This window comes from Dromiciops gliroides, chromosome 1 (assembly GCF_019393635.1).
Source record: "Dromiciops gliroides isolate mDroGli1 chromosome 1, mDroGli1.pri, whole genome shotgun sequence".
Lineage (NCBI taxonomy): Eukaryota > Metazoa > Chordata > Mammalia > Microbiotheria > Microbiotheriidae > Dromiciops > Dromiciops gliroides.
In genome coordinates, this window is record NC_057861.1 from 229,030,361 (window position 1) to 229,051,302 (window position 20,942).

The window sequence follows — 20,942 nt, forward strand, 5'->3', positions numbered from 1 at the left end:
CCAGAATTATCAGGTGAAGGAGGAAATACTCCAAGCAGCCAGAAAGAAGCAATTTAAATATCATGGAGCCACAGTCAGGATTGCTCAGGACCTGGCAGCTTCAACATTAAAGGACCGCAAGGTTTAGAATATGATATTCCAGAAGGCAAAGGAGCTTGGATTGCAGCCAAGAATCTATTACCCAGCAAAAATGTGCATTTTCTTTCAGGGGAAAAGATGGACATTCAATGACATTGGGGACTTTCAATGGTTCCTGAGGAAAAGACCAGAATTGAATAGAAAATTCGATCTTAACATACAAGACTCAAGAGAAGTTTAAAAAGGTAAACAGAGGGAAAAAAGGTTACTCAATTAGGTTAAACTGTTTATTTCCCTACATGGGAAGATAACACTCATAACTCTTAAGAACTGTAAATGTATTTGGGCAGAGAGAAGGACTTAACACAGAGGGTATAAATATAAATTGTCTTTTATGTGATGATACAAAAAAAATTAATGGGTTAAAAAGGGAGTCTATGGGGAGAAGAGGAAAGGGGAGGTGGAATGGGGTGAATTATGTCATATGAAGAGGTGAAAAAAACCCTATTACAATAGAGGGAAAGAAAGGAGGGGTGAACATTGTTTCAACCCTACTCTCATTAGATTTGATTCAGAGAGGGAATAACGTATACGTTCATTGGGATAAAGAAACTTAGCTCATTCTTTAGGGAAGCAAAAGGGGAAGGGAAAGGGGGGGACTGATAGAAGGGAGGACAAAAGCAAGGGAGAAAAGGGTAAAGAAAAGAGAGGGGGTTGATAAAAAGGGAGGGCAGATTGGAGGAGGCAGGGGTAAGAAGTAAAACATCGGTGAGGAGGAATAGGGTGAAAGAAGGGGGGAAAAATACAAAGCGGGTAAATAGAATGGAGTGGAATAGACAGTCAGTAATAACTGTGAATGTGAATGGGATGAACTCTGCTATAAAATGGAAGCAAATTGCAGAGTGGATTAAAAACCAGAATCCTACAATATGCTGTTTACAAGAAACACATTTGAAGCAGAGAGATACACACAGAGCAAAGGTAAAAGGCTGGAGCAGAATATATTATGCTTCAGCTAAAGTCAAAAAAGCAGGGGTAGCAATCCTTATCTCAGACAAAGTGCAGGCAAAAATAGATCTCATTAAAAGAGATAATGAAGGAAATTACATCTTGCTAAAAGGTTCTATAGATAATGAAGTAATATCAATATTAAACATGTATGCACCAAGTGGTGTAGCATCCAAGTTCTTAGAGGAAAAGTTAAATGAGTTACAAGAGGAATTAGATAGTAATACTACACTAGTGGGGGATCTGAATCTCCCCCTCTCAGAATTAGATAAATCTAGCCGAAAAATAAATAAGAAAGAAGTGAAAGAGGTGAATAGATTACTAGAAAAATTAGACATGATAGATGTCTGAAGAAAATTGAATGGGGATAGAAAGGAATATACCTTTTTCTCAGCAGTACATGGCACATTTTCAAAAATTGACCATGTATTAGGGCACAAAAACATCATAGTCAAATGTAGAAAGGCAGAAATAGTAAATACATCCTTCTCAGATCATGATGCAATAAAAATTACATGTAAGAAAGAGCCAGGGAAAAGTAGAATGAAAATCAATTGGAAACTAAATAATATCATTCTAAAGAATGAATGGGCCAAACAACAAATCATAGAAACATTCAATAACTATATCCAAGAGAATGACAATAATGAGACAACATACCAAAATCTATGGGATGCAGCCAAAGCAGTGCTTAGGGGGAAAATTATAGCTCTAAATGCTTACATGAATAAAAAAGAGAAAGAGGAGATTAATGAATTGGGCATGCAACTTAAAAAGCTAGAAAAAGAACAAATTAGAAATCTCCAATTAGATACTAAACTAGAGATCCTGAAAATTAAAGAAGAAATTAATAAGATTGAAAGCAAAAAAAGTATAGAATTAATCAATAAAACTAAGAGCTGGTTTTATGAAAAAAACCAATGAAATAGATAAAATATTGGTTAATTTGATTTAAAAAAAAGAAAGAAGAAAACCAAATCGCCAGTATCAAAAATGAAAAGGGTGATGTTACCACCAACGAAGTGGAAATTAAATCAATAATTAGGAATTATTTTGCCCAACTGAATGCCAATGAATTTGACAATCTAAATGAAATGGATGAATATTTACAAAAATACAAATTGACCAGGTTAACTGAAGAGGAAATAAAATCCTTAAATAAACCCATATTAGAAAAAGAAATTGAACAAGCCATTAATGAACTCCCTAAGAAAAAATCCCCAGGGCCAGATGGGTTTACGGGTGAGTTTTACCAAACATTTAAAGAACAATTCATTCCAATATTATACAAATTATTTGGAAAAATAGGTGAAGAAGAAGTTCTACCAAATTCATTTTATGACACAAATATGGTGGTGATAGCAAAATCAGGCAAAGCAAAAACAGAGAAAGAAAATTATAGACCAATTTCCCTAATGAATACTGATGCTAAAATCTTAAATAAGATATTATCAAGGAGATTACAGCAAGTGATCACCAGGATAATACACTATGACCAGGTGGGATTTTTACCAGGAATGCAGGGCTGGTTCAACATTAGGAAAACTATCAATATAATCAACCATAGCAATAATAAAACTAACCCAAATCATATGATTATCTTAATAGATGCATAGAAAGCTTTTGACAAACTACAACACCCATTCCTAATAAAAACACTACAGAGTTTAGGAATAGGTAGAGCTTTCTTTAGAATAATAAACAGTATCTACCTAAAGCCATCAGCAAGCATTATATGCAATGGAGATAAATTAGAGGCCTTCCCAATAAGATCAGGGGTGAAACAGGGATGTCCATTATCACCCCTATTATTTAATATTGTACTAGAAATGTTAGCTTTAGCAATCAGAGAAGGGAAAGGAATTAAAGGAATTAGAATAGGCAAGGAGGAAACAAAACTATCACTCTTTGCAGATGATATGATGGTACAGTTAGAGAATCCTCAAGAATCAACTCAAAAATTACTTGAAACAATTAGCAACTTTAGCAAAGTAGCAGGATATAAAATAAATCCACATAAATCATCAGCATTTCTAGACATGACCAACAAAGTCCAGCAGCAAGAGATAGAAAGAGAAATTCCATTTAAAGTAACAGTACATAATATAAAATACTTGGGAGTCTACTTGCCAAGACAAACCCAGGAACTCTATGAACACAACTACCAAACACTCTTCACACAAATCAAATCAGATCTAAATAATTGGAAAGATATCAATTGCTCATGGATAGGCAGAGCTAATATAGTAAAAATGACAATACTACCTAAATTAATTTACTTATTCAGTGCCATACTAATCAGACTACCTAAAAATTATTTTATAGAGCTAGAAAAAATAATAACAAAATTTATCTGGAAAAACAAAAAATCAAGAATATCCAGGGAAATAATGAAAAGAAATTCACAGGAAGGTGGGTTAGCGGTACCAAACCTGGAACTCTACTATAAAGCAGCAGTCATCAAAATTATCTGGTACTGGCTAAGAAATAGAGTGGAGGATCAATGGAATAGGCTAGGCACAGGAAACACAGTAGTAACTGACACTAGTAATGTAGTATTTGATAAACCCAAAGACTCCAGCTTCTGGTATAGGAACTCAGTATTTGACAAAAACTGCTGGGAAAACTAAAAGATAGTATGGCAGAAATTAGGCATAGACCAACATCTTACACCTTATACTAAAATAAGGTCAAAATGGATACATGATTTAGATATAAGAGGTGATACCATAGGTAAATTAGGAGAGAAAGGAATAGTCTACCTATCAGATCTTTGGAAATAATAATTAGAGAGATGCAAATTAAAACAACTCTGAGGTATCACCTGACACCTATGAGATTGCCTAATATGACAAAAAAGGAAAATAATAAATGTTGGAGAAGCTGTGGAAAATTTGCAACACTAATGCATTGTTGGTGGAGCTATGAACTGATCCAACCATTCTGGAGAACAATTTGGAATTATGCGCAAAGGGTGATAAAACTGTACATACCCTTTGACCCAGCAATACCACTTTTGGGTCTTTTTTCCAAAGAAATCATGGAAAGGGGAAAGGGACCCACATGTACAAAAATATTTATAGCTGCTCTTTATGTGGTGGCAAAGAATTGTAAATTGAGGGGATGCCCATCAATTGGGGAATGGCTGGACAAGTTGTGGTATATGAATACAATGAAATACTATTGTGCTGTAAGAAACGATGAGCAGGAGGAGTTCAGAGAAACCTGAAGGGTCTTGCGTGGGTTGATGATGAGTGAGATGAGCAAAACTAGAATAACATTGTACACAGTATCATCAACATTGAGTGTTGATCTACTGTAATGGACTAGATTCTTCTCACCAATGCAATGGTACAGAAGAGTTCCAGGGAACTCATGATAGAAGAGGATCTCCAAATCCAGGGGGAAAAAAAAGAACTGTGGAGTATAGATGCTGAATGATCCATACTATTTCTTTTGTTTTTGATGCTGATGTTTTTCTATTTTGAGGTTTTTCATCATTGCTCTGATTTTTCTCTTATAGCTTGACTAATGCAGAAATATGTTTAATGTTATTATGTGTGTATATATATACATATATATATATATCTCCTATATCAGATTACCTGCTGTCTAGGGGAGTGGGGAGGGAGGGAGAAAAATCTGAAATTGCAAAGCTTGTATAAACAAAAGTTGAGAACTATATTGACATGTAACGGGAAAAAATAAAATACTTTATTAATTTCAAAAATATATATGTATATATGCATATATACACATATGCATATGTATGATTATATATAAACATATAGGCTTTATCAGCAATACTTTGGATTCATGGAAATCATTGTATTTAAATTTTTTTATTGTCATTTTTATATTTATTGTTATTGACCATAGTTCTTACAAATTTCAAAGCAATTTGTCTTTACAGTGTTGTGTTACTATATAAATTGTTCTCTTGATTTTGTTCATTTCATTATTCATCAGTTTATAAACATCTTCAAAATTGTTTGTTTTTATATTATTGTTTATGCTCTAGCATTAATTTTTCTTTTCATTCTGCTCATTTCACTGTTCCTCAGCCTATAACAATTGCTATCCTGGTCCCCATTCTGCCTGAAAGTCAGTCAGTTATATTTCACTCCTCCCAAAAGGTTCTCTTGTACACTTAAAGCATTTGGGGGTGTCTATATTCTTTGCCAATGGCCCCAGTCCCAGCTGTTGATGTTCTACCATTTGTAGGAGTTGGGTCCTTGACATCCTTATTTCATTTAGTCACCAACAGTTGGATTAGCTTTTACAAAGGAATAAAGGTATCAAACAAATTTACTCCCTAACATGTGACACAAATTTCCCCCTGCTAAGATTCTAAGATGGAAAAAAAAAATTATTAGTAGTTTTATTATGATCCACCCAAGGTGGTATGCTGAAGAGAAATTTTGGTGTGAAGGCCTCAGCCTAGGTTATATTCTGTCAGGATCCTAAATTCAACTAGTATATTCTAATCCACAGTTTTCATTCTTAACTATCTTATACAATGCTTTTCACACAACTACCCTTTGAGGCAGTTAGTGTGTGGTTAATTAATTTTAAAAAATTGTTATATTCTCATTTTGTAGATTTGAAAATTGAGTCCCAGAGAACTGAATTGGGTGCCTGAGGACACACAGATAGTAAGTAGCAGAACAAGGATTTGAACTTGTAATACTTTTTGTTTTTTTCTTAGTGACAACTACATTGTTTAATGCATATGCATTGAAAACAAACTATCCCTCTAAAAGAAACCAGGTTGGGCTTCATGAAAAATCAGTCTATAGTCCGAAAATAAATTTAATCCTCTTTCCTCTTCTAAGGGTAGGGTAGAAACCACCTTATCAGATTTCAGGTCGAGTTTTTAATTTGGTGAGAACATGCCTCAGTCAGTCAACCAACCAATCAATCAAAAATCCTTAGACTAAGTGGGGAACAGTTTTGCAAACCATTTGATGAAGTGAAATGATGCCAGAGAAAAGGTTTGTTAGTTGGCTGAGGGGATTTACTAACGCACTTTGGGTCCTGCATAAAAGCATCAAGTTAGCTAAAATGAAGAATCCCACAAAATGGAGGATGAAGTCTTAGCTGAATCCTCTGAGAAAGAACTGTCTGGAGATGTGGGGAGAGGAGAATTTTTGACCTTGGTAAGGATTCCTCCCAGCTTTTAGGGGTTGGACTTCTTATCTTCTAATTCATGTTCTCGGATTATGTACCTGGGGACATCAGCTTCTCTTTTTGGTTTCCTAAATGGCATCCCTGAATTGGATGGCTTCAATTTCTGCATTACTGAGAGCCAAGGATATACTGGATCCATGCCTCTAACAAGAATTCTGACAAAGAGCCCAGGGCACTCCCCGAATATCCCACCAATGGGAGAAGGGACTTTTAGAAATCAGGATCTTTGAGGCATCTCTTTGCCACATGTGTTCTGGAACTTTGCCCTGAACTCTGTAGATACTTAAAGGAGAATATATCACATACTTTTGAGGGCATGTTTTGTACCAACTGTTCTTAATATATCACCTTAGTCATTATTCCTTTCTAAAAGCTAATTAAGGCTGGTGGAGTAATCTATTCTCAGTTGCTAATCTTGCAGGGGTTGAGGGAGAAGCACATTGGTGGGGGTTTAAGGAACCAACTTCTGACTTCTTAAGGTTATGCCTAGAAACTAAGCAGAAGAGATGCCTCTGACTTCGATATGGAAGCCTGGCTTATCCATGAAAGGGAGAGTTGGCAAAGTAAGCTATTCACAGCTTACATGGCTTACACTGGATGTTTCACTAGTTTTGTAGACTAGCGCCAGCAACTTGAAGAAAGGACCATGTCTGATATCTTTCCTGTATCCCTTGAAATTCTGAGCATACTGCTGAGCAAATAACAGACAAATGGCAAATACCTATTTTTTGATTGTAAAGGAAACTTGAGTGTATTTGTTGCCAGAAACAATATTCTCAGACCTTTTATTTTTCTCATAAGGAGCAAGAATAAAAATTAGGAGTGATACAAAATGGGAAAGAATAGCGTGTGTGTGTGTGTGTGTGTGTGTGTGTGTGTGTGTGTGCGCGCACGCGTGCGCACATGCTTTGGGCAGGATGGTAAAAACAGCTTATTAAGCTTATTAAGCTGGCTTTACTCTTCACCCAACTTACTTTCACACATTACTCTCTGTACCATCCTTGTAGCCATGGAAGTTTAGTAAGAATACAATTTCATTCTACTCATTTACTTATTTATTCACCCATCCGTCTATCCATCTATATATCTATTAATTTATTTATATTTTTCTCCATCCATTTATTTATTTATCCATTCACCCATTTATTTATTTGTTCATTCATTCATTTATTTATTCATTCATTCATCCATCTACCCGTTCATCTATCTATCTCTACCTATCCATTTGTTTATCAATTTATTTATTTATTCATGCATTCATTCATTTATTTGATTAGCTATTTATTTGTTTATTTGTTCATTCATTTATCTATTTATTTTTCTTTTTTAAATCGTAAAAGTATTTTATTATTTTCCAGTTACATGTAAAGTTACATGTACATTTGTTTTTATAAGATTTCTAGTTCCAAATTTGTTTCCCTCCCTCCCTTCCTTCCCCCCTCCCCAAGGCAGAAAGCAATCTGATATAGGTTATATATATATATATATATATATATATATATATATATATATATATACAATCACATCAAATATATTTCTGCCTTAGTCATGTTGTGAAAGAAGAGTCATAAGTAAAGGGAAAAACCTCAAAAACAAAACAAAACAAAACAAAAAATAGCCCAAAACTTGAAACAGTATGGTTCAATCTGCATTCTTCTGAATGTTCTTTTTTCTGGATGTGGAGAACATTTTCTATCATGCGTTCTTTGAAATTGTCTTGGATCATTGAGAATACAATTTTAAACTCCAAATTTCATCTACCTTCACTACATTTCTTCCCTTGAAGGATGCTTCATCATGGGGATAGAGGTAATTTAGATGGCCAAAAGTTGTTTCAGGAGATCACAAGGTCTGGCAGCTCCTAACAATCTGGAGAGGCTTCACAAAAGGACCCAATAATGGATTCTGGGACTGTTTTCCAAGGAACAGCCAAGTAACTTTCTGGTTTTGCTTTTTAAAAAAAGGAATTTCAGATATCATCTTGCAGGTAGGGGAGATGTTTGGAGTATGTGGAGGTTGGGGAGGAAGAGATGATAACTAGACCTTTTAATGTATACATTTATCTATGCCCAAGACTGACTATGCTGAAGAAGTAATTAATTCTTAGATTAGTGAATGGTAGTTTCTGTTTCTCCTCTCCCCACATAGATTCTTCCACTCCCTATTTTTCCCTTGTTTCACTAGGGTGAATCAGCCCCAGCTGCATCTATTAGAGGCCTATTTTATTGGAGTTGTAGGAGTTGGGGAGACATAGAGGCATTATCCAGCATCATTGACCCTAGTGTAATGGTTTGACATTAAAAACCCTATGGATTTGTGTTTAGTCTAAGTTTATATCTCTAATCTAACTGATATCTTATAGCTAATATCTAAAATCCATGCATTTTTTAAACAAAAGTTTGTTAATGCTATCATAAATTAATCTATAAAAAAGGCTATAGAATGACTGGCAGAAGTTATATTCAACTTTTCCCATCTCTTGTGTTTCTCACTAAGACTCTGAGATACCACAAACTCATTCTTACTACTTATTCTACCATCTCTTTTGGAATCTCACATTATCTAAGTTTTGGGGGGGTTCTATCATCCCAGGGTAATTATCATGTCTTGTCTCTCTATCTGACTTGTTCTGCTGCCAAAATGCAATTCACAGCCTCATGGGTGCAACTTCAATTTCTTTCACACATAGGATGCCAGAGCTGGGGAGCAGGAAACAATTGGGCATTTTTCATTTGGGGAGTGGTACACAGGAGGACTGGTGAAACAAGAGAATATAGCCAGAATTTAAGGAGTTTCAGACTGGCTTATGGGGCTTAGAGGGGTATCTGAAGTAAGGTAGTTGTTAGAGTGTGAGATCCAGGACCTTTTAACATTTCTGAGCATCTTTTTCTGTGTGATGATGACTGTGGTTGAAATGTACATGTTATCTGAGAAAATTGTTGACAAGAAGTTGGTTATAGAAAGTGGGCAAATGACAAATAAAAATTAAAAATGTGGTTTAGCTGTATATAAAAACAATCTTAGAGTAATTTAGATGAACTGTTTACTGTTCTGGCTGCACTCATTTTTTTTTTTTTTAGTGAGGCAATTAGGGTTAAGTGACTTGCCTAAGGTCACACAGCTAGTAAGTGTTAAGTGTCTGAGGTCGGATTTGAACTCAGGTACTCCTGAATCCAGGGCCAGTGCTCTATCCACTGCACCACCTAGCTTCCCTGAACTGTTTACTGTTAATGTTTTGTTGGGTGTTTTTTTTTTTTTAATTAGTAAGCCTCTTTTTTCTCTTTCTTCCTCACTCCATTTCCCAAATGACTAGAAAGTAAGGAATTGCTCATTATTTGGGGATGGCTAAATGAATTATAGTATACCAATGTAATGGGAAAGTGCTGTGTTCTAAGATGTAATGAGAGGGATGGTTTCAGGGAAAACTGGAAAGACATGAATGAATGTATTCAGAGGTAAGTGAGCAGAACCAGTAGAACAATTTGAAAAATAACAGCAACAATGTAGAAATGGACAACTATGAAAGACACAAAAATTATGATCAACACAATAACAAACTATAATTCCAGAGAATTAATGATGTTGCCTACTTCCTAACAGAGAGGGGATAGTCTAAATATATAGAAAGAGGCATTTATTCTGGGACACAGTCAATTCACAGAGTCCTATACTATTATACTATGCCTCATTGTGGGTGAAGTAGAGTCTCACTTCTCAAAGGCAATGCCAGCAAAGTACAAGTTCTGCTGTGTTTTTTTTAAAGAAATATGTATTTTATTTTTAATTTATGTAATTTATTTATGCTATGTTCTACCATGTTAGAAGTTTTTAAAATTAATTATTGCACTGTTGGGTTATATCTATACTTGTTGCCTGAGGACAAGCTTAGCTGAATTTGCTAAACCTGTCACAATATAGGCCATAGGTAAAGAAATTTTAGGCCACAACAATCCTCAAAAAATACCTCCTAAATCTTGGAGAAGTTGTGATTTGCCTAAAGGGAAGGTATATTCATACTGAAGAATTCATAGCTGCTTGAAGTCTTTTATTTTTTTTTTAATATGGAACGCTTCATGAATTTGCATGTCATCCTTTCGCTGGGGCCATGACAATCTTCTCTGTATCGTTCCAATTTTAGTATATGTGCTGCTGAAGAAAGCACAATTTATCATCATCATCATCATCATTATTTTGTGGGGTTAAGTGCATTGCCCAGGGTCACACAGCTAGTGTCAAGTATCTGAGGCAGGATTTGAACTCAGGTCCTCCTGAATCCAGGGCTGGTGCTTTATCCACTGTGCCACCTAGCTGTCCCTTGAAGTCTTGAAGAACTAATAGAAGGAAATCTAATAATTAGTTAAGAATGGGAAAGGGATCTCTGAACTATAGACAAGCAATCAATTTCCTCACTGGTGACAATCATGGTCTGAGGCAACCAGCTCTTGGTGAGGGTTTGATTTTCAATTTTGAATGATCAAAAATAAGTTTTCGAGTACCGCCAAAAGAAAATCATTATACTTTAAAAAGTAGAGGCATTGCAGTTGTCAGAGTTCTAGATTTGGAGTCATGAAGACTTAGGTTCAAATTCTCCTTCTATCATTTAATAGTTGTAGGATACTGGGAAAGTAACAATCTCTATGTATTTCACGCAACTCCCTAAACCCTATATACTAAATAACAGTCTAGCTGCATCTATAATGTCAATGATGTTTATTAAGTATCTACTATGTTTCTGTCATTATGCTAATTGATGAGCATACAAATATGATGGGGGGAAAAAGACTGTCCCTGTCTTCAGGGAGTTTACAACACAATGGAGGAAGACAGCACCCAAAAGAAAGCTAAATGACAATAAAAGGAGGATCTGTGGTGTGGGCAAAAATGAGTGCAGCTGGGTGGAAAATGAAGAGGGAAACGAAGAGTTACTGTCCCACACTCCCCACTCCTTAAATAGAGGTTGAAGAGTTTATGGCTCCACCCATCAATCAGAGTGGCAGAGGATACTGCTGAGGTATGAGTACCAATGCTGATTGAATCCTGCAAAAGATTAAGATTTCCCAAGATAGGGTTCTAGGGGCATGGTGGTCAAAGAAGTTAAAAATTAGTGCAGCCTGGGGCATCTAGGTGGCATAGTGGAAAAAGCATCGGCCCTGGAGTCAGGAGTACCTGAGTTCAAATCCTGCCTCAGATACTTGACACTAGCTGTGTGACCCTGGGCAATTCACTTAACCCCACAAAATGATGATGATGATGATAAATTATGCTTGCTTCAGCAGCACATATACTAAAATTGGAACGATACAGAGAAGACTAAGGGGAAGCTAGGTGATGCAGTGGATAGAGCACTGGCCCTGGATTCAGGAGTACCTGAGTTCAAATCTGGCCCCAGACACCTGGCATTTACTAGCTTTGTGAACTTGGGCAAGTCACTTAACCCCAGTTGCCTCACCAAAAAAAAAAATGAGTGCAGCCAGAATAACTAAGACATGGAGATTTATAGTTAAGGAAATCATTGATCTTTTGTTTACACAGTCTTAACAGGTGCATAGAAGCTATGGTATTCATGGTGATTGATCTGAAGATTTTGTTCCCATTTTCAATGTATTCAACTTAGATATTGCTTTACATACTGAATAGACAAACAGACTTGAACTTGCAAAGACCTGGGTTCAATACTACTTTTTGTTATATACTAGCTATGTGGAGCCATCCATGGGCAATTCACTTAATATTTCATGGTACCCAGGCAACTCCCTAAAGCCATAAACTCCAGAGATGTTCCAGTCTGCATTGGTGGAGGGAGGTTTTTTTTTTATTATGCGATGTTTAAAATCTAAATTGTGGTCACCTTAAATTAGAAGCTTTAGCACCAGTCCTTGGGCATTAAACATTTATTAAAATATACAGATATTCCCATGGAGTTCAGAAAGTTAAGAAAAAGAAGTCCTACCTAGCCTAGAGTTCCAGCCTGGTTGGGTTCTTCCTCGAGTCCTCCTCCATGAGCCTGCTTTAATCAGGAACACTTTAGCAAACTGATTGTGGAAGCTTTTTATAGGTCTGGAACAGAGGCGGTCCTTACACACTGCTTCAAGCTGATTGGTTGGCATCCTCCAAATACATTAAGGGCTAGCCAGGTGTGATTACAATCTAGTTAACTTTGAAGTAGGCTAATCAGCAGTCAATCATTCTCACTTGATTCAATCAGTTTAGATTAATCTCCAGGTGAGTCTTTGAGTATCTGCCAAATCCCATTATTTCATCACAATTAGCAGTCCATGAAGTTTCTCACAATTGTGAAATCGTGGGTTAGTCACTATAATTTCTATCCCCTCAAGAAAGAATCTGATTCTCAGTAGTTCCCAGTTTTGATTGCTACAGTTTATTAAGAAGTATTATGATGTAGTGGAAAGTGAGCTAGCCTAGGTATCAGGAAGACCCGGGTCCAAGATACATCCTGACTTTGTGTTCCTGGGCAAGCCACTTAACTTCTCAATGCCCCAGACATTTCTCTAAGGTTGCAAGTTGCAGAACAGTTGTTCTGCATTGATAGAGGAATTTTCTCCAACAGAATTTCCATCCAAAATTTTGCAGATCCACCTTAAAAACAAAAAAAAAGCCCCAATGTTCTACAAAAAATTGTATCTTCCCGTAAATGATAATAGTAACCATTTTTAGTGACAAATACTAGATTATAAGCTCCTTGAGGACAGAGATGATATCCTCATATTTAATGTCCTTTAAGCCTTGCTCATAATAGCTTGTCAATAAATGTCTTTGGAGTTCAGTTAAAATTCAGTCCTAGGCCTGAAGTGTAAAACTGCCAAGGAAGAAACAAGCCAATTTATAATTTAAAATGATTAAAGAAAATAGCTAGACTTGAAGCTTCTAACATACCAATGCTTGGCAAGCTCTTTGCAGACATTAAGCATCCCATAAGTTATGTAATGGAAGAGTAATATAATGATGTGGGTCTTGCATTGAATGAAAATTATTGGCCATGTTTACCAGGAATATTAAAGGCAATTATATCAGCAATCAAAATTTCTGAATTTTCCAGCCAATTTATCCTCTAGAACCACTTGGCAACACTCAATGAAATGATGTAGGTAGAAAATAGACTGTGAAATTAAACTTCATTTTGATGATAATCAAATTATCCCACAATTCTTACTCCACTCCACCCCCAACACCACCTCCCTACAAAGTGTTGGCAAGTCAGTTTGAGTTCTCATTAATAAAGAGATATGTTCTTGGAGCCTTACCCAGGAGGTAGAATAGGCAACCATCTAGCTGAAGCTGTAGCCAGCATCAGAGAGATGCTGTTTAACTGGCAAGTCATCCCTAACAGTCACAACATTACTCTTTCATTCTGAAAAAGTTGAAGCATTATCATCTAGGTGAGGTAATGCAAGAGATTCTGTCTAGAAAAGTGAATCTGATCTAATGATCTCTTTCTGTATCTTTGCAATGTATCATAGCATTCTTGTGAGCATAATCTGATATACACATGCACACACATGTGTGTATGTATGTATGGATGGATAGTAAGAACTTTGCAAACCATAACACATCATTTCAATATTACTTATTATTATTATTAGCATGGAGGTGACATTGGAACACCTAAGATCAGATACCAGTCCTAGTGGAGGAAGAATGACTTTGATTTTTGCCATGTTGATTTTAATCTGGCAAGTTCCTTCATTTATCTGCTAAATCTATTTATAATCTATGTACTCACTGTAGACTCCATATCCTTTTCTTCATTCTCCCTGTGTCTTCTAATTACTTCTTAGAAACCTTATTTTTAGTAGCTGGAGCTGCATGTAGCTCAGGCCAGCCCTCCTTCATCACCTTTGCAAATTGGTTTGTTTCCCATAGGGCTCCTAACCAAACCAGAATCATCACTAGGAGAGAGCTCTTGGGTTAGCACACAATATCTGAAACTTTGAAATGTATGGGAAATCACTTTGTGAACTCTAATACAATATTGAAGTGTGGTGTTTAGTTATTATTGTCATGAGTGTTGTATTAAGGTCCTAACATCTCTCTTGAGTGAGAGGCAACATGGTGCAAAAGGAAAACCACAGGTTTTGAAAGCTGAGGATCTGGATTTGAAGCCTGTTTCTCGTGCTTATTGCTTGTGTGACTTTGAGCAAATCACTTAGCCAACCTGGGCCTCAGTTTCCTTAACTGTAGAATGAGGGGGTTGATATCAATAGACTCTTAGCTAGTCCTGTCCAGGTCTAGTTAGTTGTTCCTGTTGTGGGAATGAAGTGGGACCCCAAGAAACCTAAAGGTCCCAGCCCCCAAGGAATCCTTAAACTTTCCCAAGGGAAAAATCAGCTCTACCCCCACCTCAGGAATGGGTGTTGCCAAGCATGACCCTGGTATGCCAATAAGAAATAGCAAGGTCTGCAAGATGATATGCAGGATATGGATGGATGCTTCATGTCATGATCCTGGGGTACCTCAGAAGTTTTCTGGGGAAATCAATAAGCCTTCTCCTTGAAACTAAACCAAAGGACAGACATACCTAAAGAGATAAGCAGCATGGGATCTGGACTGAGATAACTTCAGGACTACCACCTTTCATTCCGGTCTCCCCCACCCCTTGAGGAGATAGTACTGTTAAGCATAGCCAAAGTGGCAGGAGGGGACAGAACAACCACCCCTCAACAGACTGCTTCCAACCTACCATTCAATAAGGTAACTTTCCACAGTCAGATGATTGCCCAGTCGGATCAGCCTTGGTCCTCTATAAAAGTATCTGCCTGTCTCCTGATGGAGAAGAAAGTTATCTCAGAGAGCCATGCCTCTGTGCCATGCCTTCTCCCCATGAGAAAAAATCCAAGGACTTCTCTCTTGGTTTGCTTTGCCTAGCACTTAAATAAACTATTATTTTATTCTAATTGGATTTTTGTGCAAGAGGATGTAATTCTTTAAAGAGGAATTCCTAAGAACCCCTATTGAAAACTCCCCACCAATTTCCCCCATAACACTTCATATCCTATTGCTACCCCATCCACTTATCTTGCCCTTCCCAGTTTGTGCATTTCCTCTGGCTTTATAATTTCCTCCCCTTTGTTTTGTAAACATACAAAAGACCAGGTCTTCCAGGTCTTCCAGGTCTTCTCTCGCTCAATGGGACAGTTTTCCATAGTAATCTGCCCCCAGACCATACATTCCTCTCTCCTAATAAATCTCTATTCTACAAGATCTGTGTTGAACCTCCAATTCTTTGGGTTAACTAGGCTCTCATCTAGGTCACAAGGCCCCCCCAACATTCCTATGATCATAAATCTCTTATCCTTTGCTTTTTCATTTATAAAATAAAATAAATTGGGCTCTGTGATCTCTAAGATTCCTTCCAACTCTCAATCTATCATCCTATGGGCAGTATAGTCACCTGGAAAAATCAGTGCCTTCCACTATCTCAGTTCTATAAGATTGATGAGGGAAATAGTGGCATCTTATTTCTTTTTAAAACATGCGGAAATGGGGACCCAGAAGAGTTAAATAACTGACTTCAGGGTCACATTCCCAGTGTCAGAAAGTGGTGAAGCTCTCTGCTGGCCTGCTGACTTATGTTACTTTGTGTCACGGGATTCTGCTCTGGGTTTTTCAAAGTCCCAAACCCATTTGAAACTTAGATTAGGATTGGTGAAATGAAAGGCAGGCTAATTGATGGGAGAGAGATTTCTAATTCTCATTGATAGTGGCTAGGGAGGGGTGCCTTAAAAATGACATAAAAGATCAGGAGGTTTTCAAAGTCACTTCAGAGGACTTTTTGAGACTTTTGAACATCAAATGGTTTGTATGAAAAGAATATAATTCCATGCTGAAGGTTAGAGAAAAGGAGGGTGAAAAGCAAGGACTATTGCCAGAGGCTTCTTCTGTAAAAATGTAGAAGAACGTGTGATTAGAAGACTGAATTACTTTAGAATGTTTTAATCCATACTTTAAAATATTTATCTGGTAACCTTTTTTTTTCCCCTTAAGGTGGTTTGAAAAATTAAAATTACCCAGTGGCTTGTTTCCTGAGTGCAGAGTTATGCATGTATAATAACAATAATATCCTAGAGCAACTCTGAAAGGTTTGGTGGTGTATTATTTTTCCTGTTTTATATACAAAGAAACCTGAGGTTATATGATTTGCCCAAGGTCATACAATTAGAAAGTGTCAAAGCCAGGAAGGAAATCTAGATTTTCTCACTTAAAATGTAGTGCTTTCCCATTACATCATGTTGAGTTAATTGGTAGCATCATCCGATTATATTTTACAATTGCTTTAGGTATAAAAAGTATTTTTCTTACAAATCTCTTAGTCAACTATTGTTCCTTCTCCCCTTCTTATTTTATGGATGATGCAAAGGAGGGGTGAAATGCTTTTCCTAGAGTCATAAGTGCATGCTAGATCAGTGACTTGAACTATGAACATGTGAATCTGTTGGGGGGGGGGGGACTTGTGACCTAAATTGGGGGACTAGCTCACCCAAAGAATTGGAGGCTCATCATGAATCTTGTAAAAAAAGAGATTTATTAGGAGAGAGGAATATGGTTGGGGAACAGATCACCATGATGACTGCCCGCTGGAGTAAGAGAAGACCTGGTCTTTTTTCTAATAAATGCTTAATGCCCAAAAAAGTGGTGCTAAAGTTTCTAATTTATAAGTAAACCCTAGCTAGTTTTCCCTACACTTGGGACAGGAATAAGGTGACCACACATTAGATTTTAAACGTCACAGGTTTTAGGACATGTCTCTCTCTCTTGGCTCCCCTCCTACCTGTCTCAATCCTGTGTCTCCTTTGTTGGATCATCCATTGTCTATCTCATGCCCTCTGACTGTGCTTGTATCCCTGTGGTTCTTTCCTAGGTACTCTTCCTTCCTTTCTCTACATGTGGATTCTCCTTCTCCCTCCACACTCTGTCTTTGTCTGCCTGTGTCTCTTTTTCTACAATCTCTATAGCACATGTGAGTTTCATTTCCATGCAGGTAACTTCTAGATCCATATAACCAGCCCCATTTCTCCTCTGAGTTTAAATCCTGTGTAACTACTAATCGCCTAATGGAAATTTGTAACTAGATGTCCTAGAGACATCTTGAACTCAACACGTCTGAATGTATGCTTGTTCTCCTTCTCTTATCGCTATTTTTGTCAAAGCGCCACTATGTGTTTAGTCTCTCTCATACTACATGGCGATCCAGTCAGATACCAAATCTTGCTGTTTCTACCTCCATAACAATTTTTGTGTATGACCCCCTTTTCTCTAAATGAAATACCTGCTGATTTAGCTCAGGCCCCAAATCACCTCTCACCAACATAATTTCAACAGCTTCTTCAATGGACTTCCTAGCCTCGAGTCTTGAACCAACCTAGTCTATCCTATAGACTCTAGCTGAAGTGATCTTTAGGCACAAATCTATGTCATTCCTCTGCTCAATCATCTCTAATAGCTCTCTATTACATTCAATATTAAATATAAACTCTATTATTTAGTTTTTAAAGCCCTTTACAAGCTTATCCCAACCTTTCTTTACAGCCTGGTTGAACATTACCCCCTTTATCATACTTTGGGATTGTTAAAATAAAAAATCCCTTGCTAATTGCTAAAACAGAAAAAAAACACCAGGTCCAAGAAGGGGATCTAGGATGAACCAGAGTATTATCACAGTTTCCAAAGGTTATAATTCCATTTATTGTCTGAGAAGAAAGCTTGTGAGCTGCAGCAGTGAGACAAAGTTCTCAGTTGCTCCAAGGGAAGTGGGAAAAAGGATGAAGTATTTCTACATATTTGAGGTATTTAGGACTTTCTGAGGTATGTATGGCTAAGTGGGGGTTCAGGGAAAAATAAAATGAATTGGGCGGTCAGGTGGAAAGTGGGGGTCTAGGGAGGAGGTATTTGTAAACACCATAAATGAGAAAGCAGGAGGATTGCTGCTCTTTAGATGTCAGGAAGCAAGATATTTGCTTTTCTTTCTGAACTGGTCAAGGCTGGTTTCAGCAGCTGCAGACATCTCTGAGTTCAGCTACAGTTTACTTCACAAAGGATCACTGGTATGTCAAGCAGCCCAGGGTACCAAAAGTCCTCCTCACTGGCTAGCTGTTGTGCTATTCCATTGACTGGTTCCCTTGTGAAAAAGGGAAGCTCTAGCATATTTAATGGGTTAGTACAATCATTACAGAGCCCACGTTCACAGGACCTAGCTACATTGGCCTCTCCATAACACTCCTCCTGTCACTGAGTCTCTGTACTGGTTCTCCCTTGTGTCTGGAATGCACAGCCTTTTCATGACTTCTTTCAAGATATAACTCAAGCACCACTGTCAATATGAAGACTTTCATCATCTCACGGAATGGTAGTGCTCTCCCTCCCAAACAACCTTGGATTTAATTGCTTAGTTTTTGGTTTTATTTTTTAATTAACTATTAGTATTAACAACATAACTAAAAATTAATATTATGGTTGTTATTGGTTATTTAAATTAATTTTAAATCTAATTACTTTGTTATCATTCTCTCCTTTGATATAACCTACATTTGTTGTTTTTATCTTTCCCATTCAATCCCTTGAAAGAAGTGATTGTTTTATTCATTGCATTTATAATCCTAGAAGCTAGAACACTGCCTAGAAGATAATAGGTACTTAATAAATGTTTCTTAATTGATTGATTAATAGAGATGGCAATCAGATCTACATTATAGGGTTCTCTTCAGGGTCAAGTGAAATAATATATGTAATACACTTTTCCAATTTTAAAGTTGCATATAGGGGCAGCTAGGTGGCACAGTGGATAAAGCACTGCACCTGGATTCAGGAGTACCTGAGTTCAAATCCGGCCTCAGACACTTGACACTTACTAGCTGTGTGACCCTGGGCAAGTCACTTAACCCTCATTGCCCTGCAAAACAAAACAAACAAACAAATAAAGTTGCATATAAATATTAGCTATTATTAAAATACTAGAGGTATTACTGCTTAATGATTATTAGTGATAGTCTCCTTCCCTATAGAACTAGGACTGCCTCTCTCCCCACAAAGTACATAAGTACTGCTCACAGAAAAGCTATCCCAGATTCATGCTACTCTGGGAGTCCAGAGCTACTCAGAACCACAGTACATAAGCTCATAGTGATGTGTTTATATCTACGAGTCAACCAGAGAACACAGAAAATTCAAAGTAACATGCATAGTGAAAATAGTAACAGTGGAACATTTTTCTCCCATAGACTTGGGACCAAAATTCCAAAACATAAAAGAAGAGGAAAAATAGACACTGCCTAGATAATCTGTATTAGGGGAACACGCATAGGGAACATGTGAAGCCAGAGAAAACAAGGAAGTCATTTCATACCTCCACTACTGTAGGACTACCAATGCCTTCTTGTGATCTTATCTCTAGGCTTGTTCCCTTCTGGGCACTGCTCTCTGCTGGATCTGTACCTAGGTATTTTGTTTATATCTCTGCTGTACTCTGCTGGTAGAGCTTGCTGCTGATCATCCTCTCCCCCTGCTCTTTGTTTTATCCTTTTTCTACCTCTTTGGAGCTGTCAGTGCTGACCTCAGTGTGAAAGGCTCATTGGGTTGCCCCAGTGCCCCTCCCTTGTTTTCATGATTTCTTGCTCTTCTGGATATCTCTAGTTAGCCTTATTGGCCTGCTTTTTTGCACCTTCTATTAAAGTTCCCAAATAAAACATCCTCTGGCTTTCAGCTTTGACTGACTCACCTGAATATTTCTGTGGAGCCTTTTAGTTCTAGTGACAAACCATGGAACAATAGCATTGATGGGGCCAGGAAGGGTTAACTCTAGCTAAATACTGGAAATTATGAAATAAGCAGTTACTCTCATTACTGGTTATTAAATCATTATGATTATTAGAATTTAATAGGTTGATTTAAACATCATAGATAGTTATTTTTAATTCAAGCGTCTCTTTTCTTCATTGGTTGATGAAGGTTGGCAAAGCTGAAATGAGTTGCTCCACAAACCTTGTAAGTCAAATTGCATTGGTCTCTTTGCTGACACTGAGCATACAGGAAGGAAAGAGAAATAACTAATAAAAGCTGCAACTTTCTTTGCAGTCCCAGGACGTTATTTGGAATGAGAATATAAATATGTTCAACATAACTGATGACTCTATTAAAAATTAACCAGCCACAGTTTCTCTAGTTCTGAGCCTGAAGCAACTGTCTTGTCTATTCCTTCTTCCATCCATTCAAAGAATTCAATTGATGCTATATGCGAAAATATTCATTTTGGTGCTTTTTATCTGTAGGAATAAGGGAGCTACTTCTGTCTTTCTTTTTTCTTTCTTTTTTCTTTTTTTTTGGGGGGGTGGGGTGGGGCAATAAGGATTAAATGACTTGCCCAGGGCCACACAGCTAGTAATTGTCAAGTGTCTGAGATCGCATTTGAACTCAGGTCCTCCTGAATCCAGGGCTGGTGCTTTAATTCACTGTGCCACCTAGCTGCCCCCAGCCACTTATTTCTTAAACCATTTTGTATTGCCCCTTATGAGGCCGACTGAATGTGGGTGTGCTTAAAACAACCAGCACACCTCAATTCTACACTGCTTGGTTATTTTTAGCTGGAATTTGGATATTAAATTTATTTGTTCATTTATTACTGTAGCGCTGACCTTCTAAGACCTGGCTAAGTGTGG

At 37.2% G+C, this 20,942-nt stretch overlaps 1 non-coding gene across 1 annotated transcript; it reads right to left on the bottom strand.

Moving 5' to 3' along the window:
* Window positions 1-10,331: 10,331 nt before the first annotated feature.
* Window positions 10,332-10,438, bottom strand: LOC122737589. Its single transcript, XR_006354412.1, has one exon. It is a non-coding gene; the product is annotated as a U6 spliceosomal RNA (small nuclear RNA).
* Window positions 10,439-20,942: the final 10,504 nt, after the last annotated feature.